This window comes from Ambystoma mexicanum, chromosome 12 (assembly GCF_040938575.1).
Source record: "Ambystoma mexicanum isolate Mex_15411 chromosome 12, UKY_AmexF1_1, whole genome shotgun sequence".
Classification (NCBI taxonomy): Eukaryota; Metazoa; Chordata; class Amphibia; order Caudata; family Ambystomatidae; genus Ambystoma; species Ambystoma mexicanum.
This window is the reverse complement of record NC_090936.1, coordinates 500,685,906-500,707,025: the sequence shown is the minus strand read 5'-3', so window position 1 is coordinate 500,707,025 and position 21,120 is coordinate 500,685,906. Positions and strand designations below refer to the sequence as shown.

Sequence of the window (21,120 nt, the reverse complement as noted above, 5' to 3'; positions counted from 1 at the left end):
ATTTCAATATACATTTCTGTTTATGCGATGGTACTGCAGCTCCATGCAAGCCTAAACTTGTGGATTTTTTCCATACTCCTAAATGGGGCCTGGCTTCGTTTGCACAACCCTTATGAGCTGCAAGATAGCCCACTGAGTAAGCCTTCTGAAGTTTAAACCGGTGGCCAAATGATTAGACATATATCTCTGCAGCAAAAACATTATCCTTCTGAGCTATCTTACCAGCAAAAATCAACAGAAAGTGGCAGAGATGTGTAGGATTATGCTGCCAAGCCAGCTGTTATGAAATGCCACTGGGGCAGAACCAGTCACATGTCAGTGATGTCTTACGTGTTTGTATGTATTGACATTGAGGGAAACATTGAACATGCTTTTTGCAATGGACTCTTTTGCTATGTACTTCTAACAAAACAAGTTCGCTTACTTGCTCTATTGCTTTAATGCCAAGCCAACAAAAAATGGTATTAAAAAAGAATGCATTAGGGAGTGCTTATCAGCAGTGTCCGTGCAAAGCAAAGTGATATTTTGACAGATGTTTCTCTAGTTCAGAGGTCTGCACCTTTTGGCTCTCCAGATGTTTTGGACTACAACGCCCATCAGCCCACCCAGAATAGTGAATGTGTTAGGATTCATGGGAGCCATAGTCCAGAACATCTGGAAGCCGTACACCGCTGTGCATTTTGAACGTCCTCCCGGGGGACCGCTATTAGCCAATCAAGCCGTCCTCCAAAAGACCAGTGCTTCGGAATAACTGGTAAATCTCAGCAGAGTCGGTTCCATGCCATATCACATCAACCCGACTCTGCAGCCCTCCCAGCTTTTCAGATGGCCCGTCAGAAAACCTTGCTTTTTCATCAGGAGAAGGTGTTATGTTATTTTAAAGGATATTTATACCAACCGCTGTCACCACCAGAGTGAATAGAACTGAGCAGGAAAAGCACAAGAGAGCTGTGATGTTCTGTTGGCAGCTTGAGTTCGGTTTACACCGTTCGCTGAGCGTAGGTGTGATTTTTCGGTGGTAGTTGTCAGGTGCTTTTGTGTCAGGCTATGTGTGGCTTGTTTCTTTGCCCTATGAAAGGCCACTGGGGCTGGGAGTCATGTCCAAGCAGACAATGTCATCTGCTATTTCAGAGACAGCAGTCACAGGTGTGAATATCGGCAGGTCTGGCTGGGCCCTTCATCGTTCACACTAACTGGGCTGCAGGGCAGTGAAGCAAGCGACAGCAGTTTCCTATACAGAAAACCTTTACGTTTACATTTTGCATAATGCCTGCTTGTTTCCAAATCTTTCCGGCTCAACCAAGTTTCCAACTGAAATCATCTAAACACAATCTTGTCGTTTAAATACTACAAAACATAGCACGATTTAACTCAGTGCTGTTTTTTTTCTATTTTATTAACTCACTATTATAGCAACATGTTTTACTTAAGCACAACTGCTCGAAAACCTATATTGTTAACAATATTACGGTATGTTTTAATACCCTCTCAGAAAACAGGAGGCAATATCTTCTTGCTATAATGACCCCTCCCTCAGTCTATGAAGCTGCATTGCACGATTACAGTGCTTAGAAGCAGGATGAATACAGCATGAAGTGCTATACCAAAACCTTCTATTATTACTGTTATCTACCAGCTCCCTTAGGGCTCCACTTATGAATGCATTCAAGCACACCGGACCGCATGCCACTCTCATCAGCACCCAACCTGTCTGCCCACTTTCCTCGGAATTGACCTCCATCCGAATTCTGCACTGGGAAACAAACATGAGACCCAGCACAAACTCAAACCGAACCAGAAATTGCAGCACTACCCTTGCTCATGCCAAGGGCTAATGCTGTATCAATAATCCCCACCAGATTTACAAGGAAACGTCTCAGAAAAAGCCCCACCAAAAATCTCATCCCAACCACAAACAGAGCCCCCGAGAGTCCAGCAGAATCCTCCCTGTACAACCACAGAAGAAGTGAAGTGTTCCCCAAGGGGCGAGCCGTTTCAGGAAAGAATGACACAAACTGTGAGTTCATTCTATTGTTGCCCTTTTTAATCAAAAGTGTGGCAAAATAGTATTCTTATAATTGAACATTTCTTGAAAAATAAAATTGTTATCAGATTTTTACAAAAAGAATAATCACTCAGATTGTGAAAAACTAAAACAAAGATACAAAAACTGGAAGATAGCACATAAACACACGCAAATGTAGCTCGACACTGAGAGAATGATGGAAACCCTGGCAAACAAGAACACAAAATCCTTTTGGTCGATAGTAAATGAATCCATAACAGAACAAGCGGCTCTAACCTGCAACCCTATAGCAGCAAACATATGGACAGCTTTCTTTTCTAGTCTGTACAATAACAGTACAGATTCACTAGATGCCAGAAGTCAACAAATTGTTCCATTAAAAACAGGACATAACGATATGGAAAACCAAGAATTAGAGGGAAAATGAATATCAGACTGGAATCTGAAGATTGCCAGCAATGAAATCCTAACAATAATCATGTGGTTGAGCACCTCACGAGCCCCAGACCCTGACGGGCTTACTAACTTCATAAGCAAGAAAGCACCGGAGGAATAGGCGATTTTCTGCAAGATCTTATTCGGCAGAATAGCCAGCACCAAAAGACTTCCTCCGTCATGGACATCCTCAGTAATTATACCAGTTTTCAAAAAAGGCCCGACAGATGATCCTAAAAACTACCGCCCTATAGCACTCTTGGATGTGCTTGGTAAAATCTATGCAACATTTTTGTTAGACCAACTAAAAGCCTGGAATAAATCAAGAAATCACCGTGACAACCACCAATGTGGATTTGTAAAAGGTGTAGGGTGTGCACTGAATTGATTTCTCCTAAATATCCTAAAAATCAGAGCCTTGAAAAACAAGAGTAAAACCTACATTGCGCTAGTATACTTTGCTCAAGCCTTTGACAGTGTCGACCGCTCGTTACTCTGGAAAAAACTCAGACACTGGGAATGCCCGCGAAACATATTAGAACCAATAATGGCTCTTTACACGAACACCACTGTCAGAGTTAGGCTAAGCCAGAACGGCCTATTAACCAATGACATCGAAACAACCAAAGGCTTGAAACAAGGATGTCCTCTAGCAGCAGAATTGTTTAAATTATTCATATCTGATATGGCCCTAACAATCACAGAAGACTCCTCATTGTTAGCGAAGATCAATGGACAAAGACTAGGAAGACGTCTATACGCGGACGATTTAATTCTTCTAGACCAAAGCCAAATTGGTCTACAAAGGAAATTTCAGTTTCTAAACATCTATACAACCAAAAATAATCTCAAAGTTAACACTGCGAAGACCACGATCTTAGTGCTAGAAGCCACTCAAGGTAGACCCAAAAAGGAAACATTTTGATGGTACCTGGGGAAACAACCTCTACTTCAAACACCGACTGTCAAATACCTGTGTGTGACTATCAACCTAAATAAAAATGACACCCCTCAACATGCAGTGATAAAAGCAAAAATCATACATCAAAAGTTCTGAAAATTCCCATTAATGCCCGTAATTAATTTTTATAAACAGAAAGTTTGCTGACAGTCACCAACGGTGCAGAAACTGCCCTTTGCCTACTTTGTGAAATCTGGCCCTCCATCGAAGGGCACTTTTGGAAACAAACCTTGAATTTACCTCAAACTTTACCAGTACAACTTATTCGACATGATCACTAGTCGCAATAGGTGAGTGGAACGCCCTGTCACTCTATTGAAAAACTCTAGCTAACTGTGGCACTATTCAACACAACATCTTAAAAAGCAAACATCCTGATCAAAGTGATTCTGTAATTGAAGAATGGACCAAATGTTGTAAAAAACTGCTTTCTGAAGCAAACATTACGGAGGAGCTACTTGTCACCAATCCAAATCCAGCAAAAAGAAATTTCTGGATTTTTGACTGAATGAGAAGTGAAGATGATCAAGCAAAAATTAAGCTGCAATGTAATATCTGTTTGGAAATTAAGGCTCAGAAGAAAATTTCTACCTACCTTTTCTAGTTTCCTTGTCCTGTGTATCGAGCAACACGCATACGCTTTAGGCTAAATCTCTTTAACACAAAGGAGATATTGACCCAACGCAGACCGATTGACAAGGATGATCTCTTATCTCGACTATGCCATGGAGAAAGTGAAACATTAAAACATCTTGTACTTGTATGCCACCAGCTATGTGCGATAAGAACAAAATACCTAGCTGCATTCATGAATAACAGCTATTTAAGAGATGTTGATACCTGGTGGTACAGGTTGTGTGAAACGGAAAATGTAAAACTAATATTTGCCTTAGGGAAATTACTGCACAAAGTTTTCCAAAGGGACACATGGGATACTATTCTCGTCATTAAAGATCCCACCTGAATATGAACTAGAAACCATAAACACACTGTCAATTATGTGGTTGGCAAAGGTGTGTAATAAACCATGAGCCATAAATAAATTAAAATAAAGGAAACATGCATGCCCGATTAATAAAATGCACACATCAAAAAGGACAGATTTGATAAAGCATTATATCAGAACAATCCCCCCTCGTCCGCCCATCCTTTTCTCTTTATACCTCAAAAGCCCTTTGCAAATCACCCAAAGCACTCCCGGCTGATCTCCATAGAGCATCAGGCCCAGCTAAACCAATAATCCAACTTCCCTCCCATTTCCTCCATCCCCTCTAGCTTCCCCTCACCCCGCCCTAGCCCACCCTGACTCTCACTCAGCAAGACGTACAGGCCTCAACACTCCCAACCAAGTTGAATTCAGTGGATAGATAAAGTGATGTAAGGAGCACTATTCCCGTATACTTAGTTACGGCTGCCCTGTTACCTGTTCTGTGCTCACACTCTGACAGTTTTCATTTAACCCACTGTAAAATACATGACAGAGCAACAGTTCTGTGTAGTCTGATCTTAGATATGCTGCCCAAAAACGAAATAATTCCATATTCAATTCTCTGTGGACCTCATTGACCCAGTTTGTGAATATCTCCATTGTCCTTTTTTGATCAACTCTTGCTTGGTTGGAGGCAATGACCTATTCCAGCATTCCATCAAGCATGCACAGTCCGCTAAAAACACATTGTATACCATATTTGGTAACTTTCTATGCTTGTCCTCAACAGAGGGCAGGCCAAACAGAATTAACATGGAATTCCGCTTTCTATCAATACTATTCAGGTACTTTATCCAGGGTAATACTTCTGAAAGACATCTCTGAATATCCTTGAAGCTCCACCATACATGCCAGTTTACCCCTTTCTCTCCACAATTCCTCATACACAAGTCTTTTTGGTATTAGGTCAAAAGAACTTTTTCTAAAAAACAAACAAAAAAAAGATCGATTTAGAAAGACCGCTCTGTGACCGCACAGAGTGGTCTTTCTAAATCGAACTGTCGTACCGAGTGTGCACAGGAGCTGACAAGCAGGAAGTGTGAGCAAGCGCAGGCAGGAGAAGAAAGGCGCATCCTGGGAGGTAAATATGTTTGATTTGGGTGTGTGTGTGAGTGTTTGTGCATGTGTGTCTGTGTGTGTATGTGTGTACATACGCGTGTACATATGCGTGGGTTTGGCTGGGAAGGTGATGGTGGGTGAGAGAATGGGGGGTTCAGGGTGGTTAAACCCCCCCAATTATTAAGACAACCAGCGGGAGATGGTGGGGGTGGGGAAGGGATCACCTTGCAGGGGGTAGGAGGAGCGAGTATGTGATATTTTGGCATTTTAAAACCGACACAAAAACGGCCGAAAAAAAAAGGTATTTTATGTTTTCAGGCTTTAAAATGCGGAAATATGACATAGGACCATCTTTTTGTACCCCTGAATATTTTAGCTAATCTATCAGGGGGTAATTGTCATCTGTGGAGACGTTGAAACTGGTGCGACCCAAATTGGTTGGAAACAGACATTTGCTGACCTTTTTGCAAAGTAAGAGAAAACGCTTACCTGATATTGGGAACTCCAAATCTGCTTCCCAGTTATTTTTAGCGCAAGGATGGTTTTGCTTGAAAGATGGCTTTGTGAAATGCTGATATCACATCCCTCTTTTCACTTTGAGTAACCAAAACATGCTCAAACCTGGTCAATTTCCAGGATATGTTCTCCCTTTTCTTATCTTGATGGTGGGGGGCTTTCAACTGAAGGTAAAAGAAAATAGAACGTTTTAGTCTACCCACAGCCTCCTCTACCCATTGCAGATCAATACATTTTGCATTCCTCAGTGACTGCCCTGGTCTCTCACCTCTAGCCTCAAACCAAGTTTGAAATCATAGCAGGTCAGTTAAATCTTCTTAAATGGAGGGGGGTCCAGAAGCAGCCAAGCGGTGGCAGCCATTTTGGAAAGACCCCTTATGTTTTTGCCACCCACAAGACATCCCCTTGTGTGTTCAAGATTGGGTGGTGCCTGGACATCATTAAAATACCTTTCCTCGGAGCCCATAACATTCTCCAGCAAATACTCAGGACAGGTCAGTATTCTCATTTGAACTATTCACGATATGATCCCACACTATCGAGCAGCAGCACTTTCCTCAGTGGGCATTAAAATCAATGCGTTGCAGGCAATTCTGCCTTTCTTCCTATCACACAACAAGCTCAGCAGATGTAGAGTCATATCTGGCATGATCACTGGAAGCATTGCAAATACACATTCTTGGAGGAATGGTCATCTTAAATGCAGGGGAACGCCGCATCAAGGAAGTGCCAGGGTTTACCATCTCTGTAAACCTTGCTTAACTGCTCCCATTATGGGAGAAATCGATTGGGAAGTTATGATTTAAACCATTACAGCACGAAATTCCAAAATATTGTAATCTATCCGTAGAAATCTAGAAGGGAAGATGAGTGAGCGTGTGATTTGTGTAGCCGTCGGTATCAATGCCTCCAATACTGATTTTTCTACATTTATGCTGTTATTCTTTTGTGTTAAAAGCATTCGTAGAGTGTGTGTTTGCCCCAAGACTTATCTTGGGCTGAGATTTCAGCATAATAGTAGTAAATAAAGCAGACCAGTTAAATGAATTTACCGGAAACATTAAGATTTTAAGTTAATGCTTAAGAGGGAAACAATCATCTATTAGTTTTAGTGGAAAAGGTAAGAAGGTGCAAGCATGAGCAGCTGGGTATAGGTGGAAATATCGATGTTTTCCTGCGAGGTAGAAAACAACACATTTTAGCTATTTTAAATGTGGGGGGATCCCACGCACCCTGCTCCACATCCTCCACATCCCCCCATTTTAATAAATACCCCAACCCAACCCCCATCTATTTTTTCATCTAAATTAATTGTTTTTGATTCAAGGTGTTCTACCTCGCAGTAATGTTCTGCAATATTTTGTAGTGATACCTGAGCAGCGTGTACTACAAAAGATCTCGTGCCCCAGCATACTAACAGGGAATATGAAACACACAGTCAAGGTTTATTGCTATATAGCGGAGAGAAGTTGTCCACAAACTCTCCCCAGGAACTTCCAGGTTGGGGGTTAAAACCGCTATAGAAAACCTTTGGGCTGAGAAATCAAAATCAAGCATCTCTTCTACCTTGTCCTTGAGATTGTTTAGTCTGGGTATTCGACTCTGGACTGTGGCTTCTTTAACTTCTTGGAGAAAAGACGCGACCAGCGATACAATCCTATTCCTCCGAAATAGGCTTTCTGGCGTGATGTCTGAGGATCTATCCAGAGTATGGCCTTTGGAGAGAGCATCGGCCAATGGATTCAGACTTCCTGGCAGGTAGGTAATCAAGAAGTCATATTGTGCAGAATAAATGGGCCAACCCTGCCTGGCGTGAATTCACACACTCCATCTTTTGGAGTACCTCCAGGTTCTTATGATCTGTGCATATGAGAAAGGGGTGGACCCCTCCTTGGAGCAAATGCCACCATTCTTCACAGGCTAGATTCATGGCCAACAGTTCTTTTTCGATTACTGAATAACTGGCTTGGCAAGTGGTAAGAGTTTTTGAGAGGTAGGCTATGGGGTGCTCAATGCCCTCATGTTCCTGAAGTAGGGCAGATCCCACCACAGCTGAGGACGCATCTGCTTCTACGATGAAAGGTTTGGTCTGATCAGGTTGGCGTAGTATGGGATCTGAGCAAAACAGAGTCTTGATGCGAACCAAACCAACACCTGCCGCCTCTGTCCACTGAAACGGTGTTGCTGTCTTCCTATGTAAGCTTGTAATGGGCAACACAATATTGGAGAACTCTGGGATAAACTTACGCTAGAAATTCGCAAGCCCCAGAAATCTTTGGACTTCCTTAACTGATGATGGGTGGGCCATTCGAGAATGGCGGAAACCTTCTTAGGATCCATCATGATCCCTTGACTAGAAAGGATGAAACCCAAATATGGGGGTGCAGTCGCTCCAAACAGGCATTTTTTTTCAGGTTTGACCAGAAGCTGGTTATACTGTAATCGGTGGAGAACTTCCCTCAAGTGAGATTGGTGCTACTAAGGTGTGGTGGAGAAAACCAGGATGTCGTCCAGGTATATGATGGTAGAGTGAAACAACAAATCAGAGAAGAGCCTGTCCATGAATCACAGGAAGACTGCGGGGCATTAACTAACCCGAAAGGCATCACCTTATATTCAAAATGCCCGAAAGGAGTCTGAAAGACCACCTTCCATTCATCTCCAGTGCGTATTCGGAGGAGATGATAAGCGCTCCTCTGGTCCAATTTAGAAAAGACGGTTGACCCCTGCACAGCTACTAAGATGCTGGAGATGAGTGGCATTGGGTAGCGATCCCGGATGGTAACTTTGTTGAGTCCCTGAAAGTCAATACAAGCTATTAGCTCCTTAGAATCCCTTTTGGGGATGAAAAAGAGCAAGGCTCCAGCAGGTGAGCGGGAAGGTTGAATCAGGCCATTGGCGAGATTGGCATCCAAGTACTCTCGAAGTGCCTTCTTTTCACTCAGCTAGAGGGAATACATCCACCCGCAGGGAACCAATGCTCCAGAAACTAGGTCGATGGCGCAGTCTTCGGGTCAGTGAGGAGGCAGGTCTTGAGGAACCTTGTCAACAAAGACTTCCCTGAATTCCAAGAGCTCCTTAGGCTTACAGTAGGTGGAGTGCAATCTTAGTGGGTTGTGCGTCCAGGCTATCGTCGGATTATGCTTGCGGTACCACGAGATACCAAGTATTACCGGAAAATGAGCAGCACGAATGATGTCGAATCTGATCCTTTCCGGGTGTTGAAGGACGGATACTTGGAGGTCTTCAGTGGTGTGGGTGATCAGGCCTGAACTAAGGGGCTTGCCATCAACCCCTTCCACCTTCTGATCTTCCTTCCTCTCGATTCGGCAGAGCCTGACTCTTTCTGCCCATATGGTGTCCCCAAAGTTTCCAGCAGCTCTGCAGTCTGTGAGTGCAAGTGAGTCGATCTTCTGTTCATTGATCATGAGTTGTATGGCCACAACCATGAGACGAGAATCCTCTGAAGTTTCTGGGGAAGAAACCATGAGAGTGACATAGGGACTGGTGTAGGAACCTCGGTAGCCCGTCCCTCCTAGGACTGATGTCGCCTATTTCCCGAACATCGAGGAGGTACTTCTGGACAGTCTCTGAGAAGATGCCCGTCAGAACTGCAATAAATGCATAGACCTTTGTCTCTCCTTTTCTTCCATTCCTCTGATGTCAGAGGGGCTCGGGCTGTTCCAATTTGCATGGGTTCATCTTTAGTCTGGCGAGTGGCAGTCTGAGATGATTGAGCATAGTGGTCTGACGGTAAGGAGAAACCTCTGACCTTCTTCCTCTCAATCTTGTGTGCTGAAAAGCAGTAGTCATTTTGGAGAATGGCAGAAAGCAGGTCTGAGACAGTGGGAGGATGCAGCATTCTAGCTAGCTCATCCTTAATCTCTTCCTTGAGGCCTCGCTGGAAAATGGCGTATTGTGCTGGCTCGGGCAAACCTGCTTCAGAAGCGAGTTGTTTGAAGGTTGTAAATTAGGTAAGTAGGTCAGAATTGCACTGGTGGGTATCCAGCAGTTCCTCACATGCCATGAAGGTCGTCTCAGGTCGTTCAAAGGTTTGTTTAAGCAATGTTACAAAGCCTCCATAGTCATGGAGGATGGGGTTGTCATTGGTAACCAGTGGGGTCACCCAGGCTAGGGTGTTCCCAATCATGTTAGACATCATATACCCGACACGGGCGTGTTCAGATGCATAGGTGCTGGCCCTGAAGGAGAAATGCACCATGCAGGCTTCTATGAACTCCTTCAATATCTTAGGAGCCCCGTCAAACTTTCCGGAGGCTAAGGCCATGGGTGGTAGATCCGTTGGATGTTTTTCACGGGCAGAAAAAAGTTGGCGGAGGACGGTGTTTTCCGTCTTTAGACTCTGCACTTCTTGAGTAAGTCCTTGTACAGCTGCCACCAGTTCTTGGACTTGATCGGCGGTGGCCATTTCTATGTTCTGGAGTTGCAAACTATCAACTTCTGAGTGTTCGGTCTCAGTTTCAAAGATTTCAACCTCCTCCTCACCTGAGCTGCTGGAGCTTGGAGTAGATAGCTTCTTTCTTGATATGATATGATATGATATGATATTTTATTTGTATCGCGCTTGTAAGTGTTTCAGAGTGCGACTAGGCAAGGGAGGGCAACAGGGGAAAACACAGCACAACATAAAAATGAGCTTACTAGGCCCAGTGACATTGCGAACGTGCAAGTGCATGGGAAAGGGAAAAGGGAAAAAGTTTATGAAAGGGGGAGAGTGAAAAGTGTGGAGCAGAGGAGCGCAGATAAATAAAATAAATACAAATAAATAGAAAATGGAGGCAATGAGCAGTGGTAGTGCAGCCAGCAAGTAGCAAGAGCTGTGTTTAAGGCAGCAGACTGGGTAAGTCTGATAAGGGCAGAAAAAGAAGAAAAATGGGGGTGGGGCTGTATGGGTATAGATACAGTCCCCAGTGCAAGGGGTGGCAGGGTGAGCAGGTACCTGGGCCCAGTGTACAGAGGGTGGCCAGATGCACAGTGCCAAGAGAGAGCAGATCAGCAGGGGAGAATGGGAGCGAAGGCAGAAGCAAAGAGGAAGGTCTTGAGGTGCTTCCGGAACCAGAGATTGTTCTCCTCAAGTTTTAGAGTGGCAGGGAGGCTGTTCCAGAGGGAGGCCCCAGCCAAAGATAGAGATTTACCCCCAGCTTGTTTCTTTGAGAAACTATTGACCCGGAGGGAGTTAGAGGTAGAGGAGCGAAGAGCTCGAGAGGGGAGGTGTTTGCGGAGGGATAGCAGAAGGTATTTTCCTCTGATCCTGTAGTCCTTCTTTTTATGGAGATAGAGTCTACCTCGAAAGGAAGCCACAGTGGCCATATAGATAACTAGCAGGTCAGTTACCTCTCTCCCGGGATAACTGTGAAGGGGGAAAAAGCTTGTTCAAGCATAGAAAAACCCTGACTGCTGAAGGCTTGGAACAGTGTAGGAATGTCCCACGATGAAGCGTAGTGGAGTCAGCACCATGAAGGACCCTTGAGGCAGGTAAATTGCCAGGTCTGGCTGCAGGAGATCAGATACCGGGGAGAGGAGCTTGAAGATGTGAGTATCTCGGGGTAAATGGAATGGTGACCCAGAGAGCGTGATCCCAGAGTATAGGACAACAAGGTAAGAAATACCTGTGCAGCAGGAAGAGCAATCCTGAGGGAATCCAGGAACCGTCACAGCCGAGAAGTTCATCGAGGAGTGAGAGAGAAAGCAAGAGAGATCTGCCAAGGAGCGGACCGAGAGCAAGAGAGAACAGGCAGGTGAAGAGGGAGAGTGCGGCAGCGAAGCGGGCAGTGAAAAACGGCACAGTGGGCTGGGTAAAGGACCTGCCGCGAGCGGGAGGGAAGCCGTAGAGAAAGCAAGCAACAAGTCAGAAATGAATGGCACAGAGCTGGCAGGGAAATAACAGCGTGTAGACCCAAAGAGGAAAAAAAACAGGGTTCCAACGTGCCCACTGCCAGGAGGGATGGGAATAAGAACCTCGCAATGGCAGCCATGTTGAGAACAACTAGACCACGCTGGCGGTGCGGAGAAAGCGTGATGTCACAATCAATTGAGGTAAATTCGCCATTGATTCCACAAGTGCCAGCCACCAAGGAGCGTGACAGCATGGCATGGCACAGTCAACATTTAGTGCAGTGCTAGACCAGTTGCTGGAGGCCCTCCTGCAGCATGTCTCACGCTTAATCTCATTTCTCACCACCCCAGCACAGGTGCACGCCCTGAAGGCACAGTTCCATGCCATTGCACACATGCCAAATGTCATCACAGCCTTCGACTGTAGCCATGTGGCGTTGGTGGCCCCCACAGTCCCATGAAGCAGTGTGTAACAGTTTATTGAGAGGCCCCACTCAGCACGGGGAGTTCCTTCCCTCCCCAAATCAGGTGTCACACAGTAAATTGTTTAATGTCAGTTCTTTATTCAGCCCTGTTTCCCGATTCATCTCATGCCGCCCCTTGGATCCCTTCTCCTGAGCTACCAATGAGCCAAAAATCAGGTCGGTGGGCAGGAAATATATCTGTATTTATTCCAATTATAGGTAATAGAGATCGTAATAAACTACACATGCCACCTTCTTTGTGGCTCACAATTAAACTTCTTGCTACACAAATAAGTCACACAAGTTGGTTGTGAAAAACACAAATCACAATACTTTACTTTATCCCAATTTCAGTCAAAAAATAATCAACACTGGTCAGTGAACAAAATCAATTTACATCTGCAATGCTGTGCAATTTTGATTTTCCTGTGTGCTTAAAAGGCTAGCAGTTTGGTTAAAAGATTTATACAAATGCTTATGGCAATTATGATTTCACCCACACTTTTGCTTTAAAATAAACATAGGGTGATTTGGCAGTTTATTTTTCAGGATCCCCCCCTTTGTTGGGGAAGTCAGACAGAAACATTTGAATTATTTAGGAATTTTGGATTTCAGACCCCCTCCACTTAAAGGCCTGTTTTGGGGAAGCTGGACAGAAATATTGGGATGATGTTTAGGAATTTTGGATTTCAGACCCCCCCCCTCCACTTAAAGGCCTGTGTTGGGGAAGCTGGACAAGTTGTGGTTGATTTTAAGGAATTCTGTGTTTCAGACCCCCACTCAACTTAAAGGCCTGTATTGGGGAAGCTGGACAGGAAAATTGTATTTTAGTTTAGAGACCAGGACACCCCTCTTCCTTATACAAGTCTGGGTCACAGGGCGATAGGATTACCCAATTATATTACAGTCTTTATTTTTCAGTGCACAACAGGAATGACCTTTCTTAATTTTGAATTTTAACATAAATCACCCTGTGGTGTTCTGCCAAAGGGGAATTAATTAAATCAATATTAGTCAAATAGGCTAAGGATCTACACAGTTTTGCCCCCCCCTATGAACACTATAGAGGGAAACAATTAAAGGCAAGCAGATGCCTCCACCTTTTGGTTTCAAATGGCTAAATTCTACTTACATTGAACACCTCTGCATAAAGTTGAGGAAAGCCAGCAGCATTTCAGGAACCTCTTTGAGGACAGGGAAGAGGTCAGGTCACACCACTCTCAAAGATGGTCCCCAGCTCTTCACCATAGCGCCCCGTCAGCTTTTAGTCCTCCCCAGCAATAGACAGCTCCAACCAGTGTTTCCTTGTGGCTGTCAGATGGTAATTTTTAGCAGCTCTCCCCTTCTCTCAAAGTGCATCCACTTCACCATCAAGCTTTAAATATTGGGTGGTGCCCTGCAAGAATTCTCATAACCAGGATTGGAGAGTTACCTTTCTCTCTCCCCCCAAGTCCAGCCTCTCTCTAAGGATTTGTTTAGGAGTCTAGAGCAAAAATATGGCAACTCCAATTTGAAATCCCCTTTTTTTCATGCCAACTTTTTGGCAAAAAGTAGTTATATGGCAAATCTTCATAATTTACTGGTAACTGTTGTTGTTATATATATATATTCCGCTTCAGTTAATCATGGGGAATTTAATAAAATGACAGCCGGGACCGCACCATGTTGCACGACCGTGTAGCAATTTTCTGCCATTCATACAAAAGGCATAATAGCCTAATAGTTAGGAACATGCAATTTACTCTCCACATACCTAATTTTACACTCCACCAGTCCGCTACATTTTAAATTTGGAACCTTTTCGGAACAGCCAGAAACACTTTTTAGCTTGCCATTACAATTCCCTAACTTGCAGGTAGATTTTATTTCAACAAAATTGCCTAGAATTTATCTTAAAAATGACATAAATGAATGCAGTACGACTTGTGCTATGCCGAGAAAAATGCATACATTATAATTGTCCTTTTAAACTAATGGGAAATCTTCATGTTATGCAAATGTGAGCTCCCCTTCCTACAGGCCATTTGTCATTCCTGGCCAGCATGTGACCAGAACTTCCTGGACTCTGTTTAATAGCCTCTTTGTTGTTTGAAGTTAGCAGGCTGCTGATTGTAAACTTGGGAGGCATCAGCCACACAGAGATCTCCCACTGCAGATAATGAGCCTTACCGGCCCTGTGATGTCACAAGGCCCTGCTGCCATCTGGCATCCTATCCTGTTATCTGAAGTGAACCACTATTTTGATCTGGAAAGCATACTAATTTCTTGTATTTTTTGGGGAGGTTAGATTCTTTTGATATCAGCTACTCCAACATTCCGGTCATACACTGCCATTCACAGAAAAGAGCCTTCAGAGACAACCGTTCTGTGGAAAGTTTGTTTTCAACACCCTTAGCAGGCCATACGTTATTGCAGTTGTAAATAGCTGAGGGGATGCAAGAGCCAGGCTTGCCATGGGGGAGTCCTCTGTGAGGTCTGCCTAGCAACAAGCAAAAGGGTCTGCCTCTGGCCTAAATGAAATGTTCATGTGACCCATGGAAACAAAGTTGCCTTTTCCTTTCAACTGCCGATATTTTGCATGTGAAGCATAATATGCATTATATCTCATAAACACACAATATGTTTTTTTTCTTCCTGATTATCTATATGTTTGCTGGGGAACATTTTTCTCAAGCCTTGCTTTCAAACTGCAAACACACAAGCAAAGCCATTTTGGTGTCATTGATTGAAAATCCTGCTTTTCATGGTAAAGGGGCCTTTGCATTTCTTCTGCCACTGTGAATTAAAAGGCTGCTTTTCCTTTTGTAATGACAGATAGGCATTTTTCACATTGCACTTCCTTGTGTTACTTGCAGAAATCCCTGCAGTCTGCCTTAATGGGCCCATTTTCAGAGTAAAGGTCTTTTTATGAAGGCCGGACAGTAATTTTTCCAGTGGGCGCTTCAGTTCTGTTTGTTGGTGCCTTGGATTAAACTCCACTGAACATCCAGGTGACCTGCAATGCCAACCTGTATATCACCCACTGTTGTGCCCGCGACCCTGGTTCCATCCATGACGGCATTGCCCTATGCAATAGTACACTGCTTGGATACATGGAGAAGCACAGAGGACAACGGACGTGGATAGTGGGTGAGTAAAAGTGGCAGCACACAGGTGCTGCAATGTATCCAACCACATTGGGGGGGGGGGTGAATGTGCACAACTGCAGAATACGTGCCATGTAAAGTCAATGTACAAGTCGGAACTGCCCACCTCCTGCATCAATGACACAGTACACCCCAAAGAACATGTACATGATGGACGTACGTGCATGGATACGCTCATGCACAATAAACAGTAAGGACTACCACCACACACATGAATACAGATACCACAATGCAACATGTTTAATCCATACTCAGTGTCAAATCATGTCACACAACAATGACCCTGTCAGTACCACAGCCAAGTACCCAGGTACACTCAGCCTTCAATGCAGACTCAGTGTCCCCAGAAGCCTAAGGAGGCCCAATGAACGAGAGCAATATACTGGCACAAGACAGCCACCATGTCAGCATGACATGACAATGACAGCCACGTAATGATACCTCTGCTGCAAGAGAACAGGGTGCATGTGGCGATAACGCAATGTATGAGGCGATAGATGCAACATACACAAGCATTTAATGAAACACATGCCATGCAATGAAGCCCCTAATGCATACGCATGATCCCTTTGCCCTGATGCTCTGAAAGGCGTCACACCCACACAATGCAATGTGACTCAAGGCTCTGCCTTTCTCCTTGCAGGTGATTCTGGATTCTGGATATCGGCAGCTACTTTGGCTCATGACACCTGCACGGGATCTACAAACACCACAGGAGTTGGCCTAAAATCACGCTTATAGCAGGACCTCTGTCTCTATAGAGTGTACCTTTAGCCTCCTGAAGGCCGGTTTCCACTGCCAGGACCGTACAGGAGGTGCACTACTGTATAGCCCAGAAAAAGTGGGGAAATCGTGCTGTGTGTGTCATGCTGCACAATATCTGCCTCCAGAGGAATGTCCCTGTAGCCCCTGATGTGGACATGCCACACCCAGAGGATGAGGACACAGTGCCTGTGGCAGACGCGACTGCATGCATTTGGACCGGACGAGTGGTTCACCAGGAACTGATGGACAATATCTTCTAAGACTTTCACATTGCACATACAATTCAGCACTGTGGTTTTGTGCAAAAACTAGCTCTTTCTCTCCCCAACCCCCAACACCCCAGCACACTATGCACTGAACCGCAAAACCACCCCAACACACTATCCCCCTCCCCTACCACCCAACACCACCCTAACACACTATCCCCCCTCCCCGACCTCCCAACACCACCCCAACACGCCCACTGTGGGCAACAACTAGGACATAGTCACTTGCGTGGCTTCTTCCCTCTCAAGGATTCCCCATGTGACTTTGGGCCAAGATTGCACTCAGACCGGCACCTTGGGGTGCTTGGCAATGACCCATCTGTAGGAGTTGCGGAACTCGAGGGTATGGACCCTGGCTTCTGGATATGTTGGCGAGTCAGTTCCATATTCTGCTGCATGGGATCCGCAAAGGCAGAGATGCCCTCTGTCCGCTCCCTGACACGCTGGCCATACACTGTCAGTGCGGCGGTAGTTGCAGCTGCCTGTGTCCGGCTGCGCCTCATTCACTGCACAATCCTTCATGTGGCACCCTGCAGGCAGTCACGTATGGCCTGGAGGTGGAGGGAGTGGGTGTTTGCAATGGCCTCCATTTCAACTTGCCACCTCTCCATGGCGTCCAGCCTCTGCAGGATGTTGTGGCTCAGTGTTATCTGGAGAATTGGTTGAGGGCTACGCAGTGAGCCAGGACTAAAACACGGAGACCCATAAGAGGGGGTGTCCATGTCACTCTCAGGTGTCTGGGCATGCTGGCTGTGATGCATGCTGTCAGGGCTGTGTAATTCAACAGCGCCCTGTGGCTGTTGGGTGATTTCCTCCTGACTGGCTTCTTCACATCTGCCAGCAGGTGTGTCATCGGTCACAGCTACTGTCGCTGTCTGTTCTGGTGGACTTAGAGAGGTGGTGATCCCAGAGACACGTGGGGTTGGCACAGGGCCTGTGCTGTCACCAGCAGACCTGGTCTTGCTGGGGCCAGGTGTTGCATGCTGTGACTTGCGCATGCGCACCACATGTGGTTTGCAGTGGACGTGGATGCCCTGCAGGCTCCAGTCTCTGATTGGCCCTTTCCCTCATCCTCCTCAGCATCTTCCTGAGCTGCCTAAGTGCCTGTGGGGACAAATTACATGCTGTCCGGCATTGTGCCTTCATGTGGAATGGCATGCAAGTCAAACATGCTATTGATCAGAGTGACACCCCACCCATGCGGCCAGATGGGCATGGATGTACAAGGCCCATTGCATATGTCCACAGAATTGTGGGACTAGTCTCAGCTATGTGTCTGTGACCCATGGCCATGTGACATTTGAGACGTGTCTGATCATGATGGCCTGTCCATGCAGGTGCAGCTGACTGGGTCAACCATCCATGCCTGAGACCCTGCAGGGCCATGCATATTGTGGCATGCTCTCATGGCCATGTGCTGTCTAACAGGCCCTGCCTTTGGTTTTGCAGCGCATGGGACGATCACATGTGCACTTGCCCCCACAGTCCCTCCCCTGGGGGAGTGCATTTAGTGGCATCGTCTATGACACTGCCATGGCTCAATGGGACACTACTGTACAGCAGGCTGCGGTACACTGTCTTGTTTTCTGTTTGGCTCACTGGACCCATGTAGGTGCAGGGAGTTGTACACTGCAATGGGGCTCGTCTGCCACACCAGCATGGGGGTGACCGACTGGGCCTGGCACATGTTGGTGTGACGACTGCGCGGTGTTGTGGATACTCACATGCCACACACCTGCTGGCACGCAGAGCACCAGCAGGGGAGTGCAGTGCATTGCACTTGGATGGGTCGCTTGTCACACCTTCACACTCCACAAAAGCTTCATGGTGCTCTTGGTGCTGACACCCAAGCTGCCATGGAGGGGGCTGTTGCGCCACCCGATTAAGTCACTCTGATTCCCCAGGCCAGCTGCTGGGCCTGTTGGCATGTGTCTCAGGGCATTGGTTCATTCTATGCTAAGGGACACTTATATGGTTGGTCATTTACTATGTGCAATGGGGAGGGGATGACTCACCTCCTGCCTCCTGGCTGCTGGCCCACGCCTCTGTTCCACCAACTCCCCTGATCCCCTCCACATTAAGGATTCTGTTGGCCTTCTCCTCTCATAGTGTGAGGACCAGGGGCTCTGTGGTTCCACCTCCTGTGGCCATGGCCTCCTGCCCGTGTTTGGAGAGGAGGCCCTGCACCCTGATATTTAGGTCATTCCAGCTCTTGCCACAGTCTTCTTCATCCCAGGGAACCATGCCCACCGCTGTGACCTTCTGGCTTATTGCCTGCCAGATTTTAGTCTTGCATTATCCAATGTTTTCCTTTGCCTGTTCCCATAGAGCTCTTCACAGTATCCCACCACCACATCAGTGAGGACCGGTGGCCCCCCCTCACTGAATTTGGGTCTCAGAAGCCAGTTTTCAGGCACCTTCCCTCGGTTCCTCTCTTGTGACATCCCAGTTGGTTTGGAGGTCGGAGGGCTGCAGGAAGGGGGGGATTGATGATGGATTCTGTTTTTCAAGATGTCCACCACTATGCTTCCCATTCCGGCGATGACGCTATTTCCGCCGGCGCTAATTATACCGACTGATGTCCAGCTGTAAAGGTAATTGTGCCAGGATTTCAGCAGAGTGCCTTGTTTCGGCGCTAATTCCGCCGGACGGAATTAGAGTTACTGTCGAAGGGGTGTGCATGTTCATGACAGGTTATGATGCAGCTCTAATTGTGCCGCAGGTCACGGCGGTAACGCTCATTCTGCTTGGTGGAATTAATGCTGGGATACTGCCTGACTCCTGATGAGGCCCTTAGTGTTTTCCAATATTATCCACTACGGTCTGGCCCTGAACATACCTAAGTAGTATGTATTAAATCAGGCAGACAGCAATCAACTCTAGAGGCTAGTACTCTGGTAAAGATTTTGGCAACTGCATGAAGTAGAGATATAGGCTTATATGAGGCACATCTTAATGGATCGCGCCCTTCCTTTGGTATAATAGTTATGGCAGCCTCGAAAAAGGTTGCAGGATGTCATGCCCTTCTAATATTCTATAATAGAACTGAGCTAGAGTTGGTGCCAAGAGATATCAGAATTTCTTGATGAGTGCAATTGTTAATCCATCTCTTCCGGGCACTTTACTTATTACATCTCTCATACTGCGCAATTGAGCTTCCAGTCCACCACCACACCTTCCAGGACCATTAGATCTGTTTCTGCTAGCTTCAGCCAATCCAGGTAGGGAAGGTAATCCATGATTGATATATGATTTTTTATTTGTATCGCGCTTGTACACAAGTGTTTCACTTGGATTCAGGAGTAACTCTGCCTGTCTTCTACATTATGTGCATATTCATAACTATGTGCAGCCCTTCTCCCTCTACAGTATCTCTAAACAGCTGGCCTGAATAATAACAATTTTCAAACAACCCCCTTTCCATCTATTGCTTCCATAGATACCTATCATTGTATCAGTGTTATTCCCTTTCTTGTAAAATCTTTTTATAAGAAAATTAAGCTTTCTGTAATTATTGTCTATATTCAATGATTTGAACTCTTCCTTTTTCAAGTAAATTTCCCATACGCGGCCCTGTCTCACATTGCTCTGAGGGCAAACATTCCATTCCAGTTCTGCTATGTTGTTTTTAGTTTTGGCTATTACGAGGCAACAAAGGCTCCACCAATAAGCCACAATTATTAGTACAAGACTAGAAGATAAAGGGGCAATGGGATGTGAAAATTGACACAGAGCCTGACGTTGCTGTTTAATTATGTGTGCGCCCTATCCCGGACCACGACCATGCTAAGGCGTACGGTCATTCCCTCCCCATACCTGACAAATTACACCCACTGAAGACTGCTGTATCATGTTGCCAACATCTGCATGCCTCAAAGGCTCATTGGCAACATTGTGGGATGTCCAACTGATTGCTAGTAAGGGAAAACCGAAACTGAAGCATAACCTCACCAGGGTCAGTTATTGACTCCCCTTTCTCATGTCCCTGCATGCTCCCCCACACATACGCGCAAATTGCAACTGGAAGGTGAAGTCCTGTTGGCCTGTCTTTTTGTGTTTTTTTAACCTATTGGCATTATTTTGTTGAGTTGTTTCTTTCTCTGGAATGATACATCTCTAATATTATTACCACACCTGGATAATGTCTAGAATAGACGAAGGAAGGTTTTGTTTGTGTGCATTTATGCTGTGACCGTAGTGTTAAAGTACGGTTTGTGACATAGTTCCAGAACTAGTACTTACTTTATGCTTGTAGTGCAAGCTGTGTGCCTGAATACTACTGTCTAACTAAGTTGTCAATTTAGTTTTTTTATATGCCTGCCCCACGATGAGCTGCTTCAAGGCTTGACCACTTTATTTGTGTGAGGCAATGGACCTCATTACCACGAGTGCGGCCACGATATGAACGGTGCAGGTAAGGAACCAGCACTGTTCATAGCGCGCCGCCTCGTTCCGAGTTCTGCAGCGGGTCCCGCTCTGGAAGCCTGGCCAGACCAGACGTGCATAGCGGACCCGCTAGCAGACCCGGACGCTAACAACGGGCCCATCATTAACGGGCCTGTTGTTAGCATCCTCCCCATTCCCATTGAGCCCTATGGCGGCTCAAATGGGAATGGGATGTACCGGGTCCGCGTCCCG

General features: G+C 45.8%; 1 protein-coding gene and 1 long non-coding RNA gene across 2 annotated transcripts in view; one reads left to right on the top strand and one right to left on the bottom strand.

Annotated features, from left to right (window-relative positions):
• LOC138513710 (uncharacterized) overlaps positions 1–21,120 on the bottom strand; it is a 107,308-nt gene that overhangs the window by 22,024 nt on the left and 64,164 nt on the right. Inside the window, exon 4 of the long non-coding RNA XR_011281800.1 lies at positions 5,959–6,149. This is a non-coding gene — a long non-coding RNA (uncharacterized lncRNA). The remainder of the gene's footprint in view (positions 1–5,958; positions 6,150–21,120) is intronic.
• Positions 1–21,120, top strand: part of ISX (intestine specific homeobox) — a 73,620-nt gene that overhangs the window by 7,811 nt on the left and 44,689 nt on the right. The gene's annotated exons all lie outside the window — the stretch shown is intronic.